A 3,850-nucleotide genomic window follows, 5' to 3' on the forward strand; every position below is an offset into this window, starting at 1 on the left:
TTTTTTTTCTGGAAAACAAAAACTCAACTTTTAATTCTAACTGACCAAACCGTGTCCAGGAATGTCTCCGAACAACGGAACCAAAAGAAATATGATAAAATTCTCCTGTTGAAGAAACCAGGAGTTTGTGCCGGCCCCAGTGCTTTTGAGAGTGAGGCCAAAAACAACGCACTCCTGAGGCCAGCCCTGTCCCCACGCGGTGTTCTCAGCCCCAGAACAGGACTTTGGATGGGTGAGGGACCTGCCCCCTCTTCCACCACGCTGGGAGCTCTTAGAAAAAGTCACTGGTGGGCAAGTCCCTCCTCCCACCTCTTGGAGACCCTCTGTGCACCTTCCAGAAAGCCAGGGAGCAAGACCGAGAGTCCTGGTGCCCTCCGGGCCTCTCAGCCAATGCTCCATTCCAGTCCACTCAGCGGGCTGCTCCCAGAGCCCAGGGTGGGGATTAAATAAAATACGCATGAGAGATAGAAACTCAAACGCCCCATCGTCTCCATGATGCAAGTTACAAAGCAGAAGAAAAAATACAACAGCCCTAGCGGCAAGCGCCAGACCTCAGAAGACGCGCTCGGACTCCGTGTGGTTGGTGGTGACGGGATTGCGGCTCCGGCTGGCGGACTGCTGGGTGATCTGGCTGCCCATTAGGCGCGGCCGTGCCAGGGACGCAAACGTGGACTCAGGTAGGTGGAGAGCGTGCCCTTGAGGCCGGAGGGCATGGGGTCAGAGCAGAAGAAGTCGTGCTGGGTGCGCTGGGCAGGGTCCAGCACCAGCAGCTTGTGGATGAGGTCCAGCCTTCGGCCTGTCCTCCACCTCCCGCTTCTGGCCCGTGACCGCCTCCAGCTTGTCCCACAGCTCGTACTGTCCACGTGTGGCCACACCTGAGGAGCGATGGAGCCGCAGAGCTGGCTGATGAGGGCGAGCTGGTGCTGCTCCGTGCTGCAGTGCGTGATGGGCTCCGGGTCCACATCTGCCGCGGTGCACCCAGCACCCACAGGTCAATGGGGAGGCCGCAGTCCCGCTCCCCAGCAGCAGCCCCGGGGGCCGGTGCCGGAGCGTCCTGCAAGGCTGCCGGAGCGGTGGGCTGGCTCTTCTCGGCCGGGCTGAAGTCGGCCAGCTTCAGGGTCCCGTCACGGGTGATGAGCATGTTAGCAGCCATGTCCCCACGCAGGATCTTGCTCCTGTGGATGCAGTGGAGGCCGTTAAGCAGCATCTGCATCACCCTCGATCTCAGAAAGCGGGAACTTGTCCAAAGCATTGCTCCGCAGTCCAGCAAGGTCAGGCACCAAGGCATATACAGTCCAACACCAGGGGCATGCTCTCCTTGCAGCGGTGATGGGGGATCTCAATCACGCTGACCACATCCTCGTGTTTTGGAAGCTGGGGGATCTTGATCTCCCGCAAGGCTGTCCTGGGGAACCCCTGCCTCTCACTTTCCACCCGCACCTTCTTCAGGGCCTCCTTCTGGCCGGTCTTGTGGTGTTCGGCCTTAAACGCCTCCGCGAAGGTGCCTTGGCCGATCTCGGCAAGCTTCTCGTATTTGGAAACCTCCTGAAAGCGGCACTCCACCGAGCCACAGTGCTCTGCCACGGCCGCCCCCAGCCGCCGCCGCTGCAGCCCCGGGTCCCCCCGCCCCGGGTCCCCCCGCAGCGCTCCAGGCCTCTCCGCGGTCGTGCCTCTTCCGCCTCCACGGCTCCATCCTTTGCCATTGTGGCGTAGTCTGTATTCTTCAGTTTACTTGTTTATTTTCTCTATTTGTTTCAGTCCACTGCGTAACATGCCACTCTGAAACAATAGCCTAAAACGGTAAGAATACTTTATTTTGCCCATGAATCTGGTAGCTGACTGGACTTAGCTATCAGGTCCTCAACAGGGTTCTGCATGCAGTTATGCAGCCATGAAGTGACTGGGGTTCAAGTCATTCGAATGCTCACCTCCTTGCATTTCCCACACCTGAGTTAAGAAGACTCTTCAGGCACCTCTCTATGTATCTCCATGTTCTCTCCCCAGTTTGTCAGTTGTAGGGTATCGAAGGATAGTATATAAAGATTCAGAATTCCAAAACCACTGGAGAAAGATGGAAGCTGTTTTGTCTTTTATGACATTGACTTGTAGCTCATGTGGCACATAACTCTTGTGGAATTTTATTCACTGAGTAACCAAGTCTTGCGTGTTTCAAGCAGAAGAGGGAAAAGTTAGAGGTGCCAGGGCAGGCATGACAAAACTCTGCAGGAACAGTTAGGGCCAGAAATATTATGGTCCATTTTGGAAAATGCAGCCTATTGCATCCCATGAAAAGCAACGTCCCTAGGGGGAGGGGCTCTGTTTAGATGACTGCTGTAAGCCCATTCTAGGTACCCTCATTACCTGGAAGAGTGCCTGGCACTTCCCAGCAGCTCAATAAATAGTTTTTGAATGCCAAAATAAATAAATAAATAAATAAATAAATAAATAAATAAAAGCAAAACCTAAATAATTCAGGTATAAAGCTATTTACATGACAAATATTTCTGAAATTTTTATAACAATAGAGAAAAGGTTATGAAAGTGTCTATGACCATGTGCTTAAAAGGTGTTGTGATTCTTTATTTAGTAGAATCCCACTTAATTTTTTTCCTTTTTATTAACTCAATGTAGATTGACCAAATCCAGCATGAGTTAGTAATTTCTAGCTTGAAGGTGATATTTGAAATCTTGATTTTTATGAATAATTTGAAAACTAGCCTAGATCACAAAGATAATATGCTACAATATTATTGCCTCCAATTTGCTTAATTTTTAAACGATTTTTGTAGGAAGTCTAGAAATGTTACATAATTCCTTACTAGGAGGTAAGTTCATGACGTGGCCAGTTCAGCTTTGCTTCATGATTATATCTTTAGCATTCAGTACAACCCCTAGCACATAAAAGGTTCCTTCCATTCGGCAGACAGGGTCAATAGGTCAAAACTATTACCAAGCTCATAGGAACAACCTGTAGAAATTTTGAAAATCTTAACTTTCTTAAATTTAAAAATATTTAAAAATCTAAACTTTAAAATAATTTATAGAGAAATTAGATATATACTCTCATAGTTTGCATATACTCATTTACTTCCTAAACTATACTAAATATGAGATTTATAATATAATTCTTATTCTTGTTTAGTATTTATTGGTAACATGTTAAAAACAAATCACAAAAAGGAATAAAATGGAAAGAACAACTTAAAGCTAGATAATTTACCATCTGAGGGGAAAGCACACAATTACAGACAATTATTTTCAAAGTGTATTACTGTAGTCTTGTTTTTTGTTTTGTTTTGTATTTTGCTTCATAATACTGTCCATATCTTCAAATAGTTTAATTAAATTATTTTTAAGTGCTTTTTATTACAAAATGCATTTTCTTTGAAAGTACTTATGTTTCTTGTTACTGGTACAGTTTAATCAAGTTGATTTATCTCAGTCAAAAAGCTAGTATCTGGTATAATCCACCTGAAGTCTAACTATGAACACTAATCAAGATCCAGATGTGTAATGCATTCCTTAGTCTGACTGTGTAATTTGTGTGTGTTTCATGAACATCTGGTGAATTAAAAACGTGTCAAAACGTAAGACTTACTTCTATGCATATCTGCATTTTACACTGACAATATGTTTGATATTCCTCCATGTCCTTAAAATGGCCAAAGACTAAAACTGGAAGAGATTATTCAAACTAAGTGGCACAAGTGTCACTCATAAAGTGCTATATCACATATCATATACACTTTACCTTTTTGAGGAAAAACCCACTTTACCTTTTCATTAGCCTATGATAGTTTAGAAAATAGATTACCCAAAATACCAGAAAATGGACAACATAGACTATGGT

At 45.7% G+C, this 3,850-nt stretch overlaps 1 pseudogene; it reads right to left on the reverse strand.

Annotated features, from left to right (window-relative positions):
* Window positions 1-552: 552 nt before the first annotated feature.
* On the reverse strand, window positions 553-3,608 carry LOC108296005 (annotated as a pseudogene).
* Window positions 3,609-3,850: the final 242 nt, after the last annotated feature.

This window comes from Cebus imitator, unplaced genomic scaffold, assembly GCF_001604975.1.
Source record: "Cebus imitator isolate Cc_AM_T3 unplaced genomic scaffold, Cebus_imitator-1.0 Scaffold676, whole genome shotgun sequence".
Classification (NCBI taxonomy): Eukaryota; Metazoa; Chordata; class Mammalia; order Primates; family Cebidae; genus Cebus; species Cebus imitator.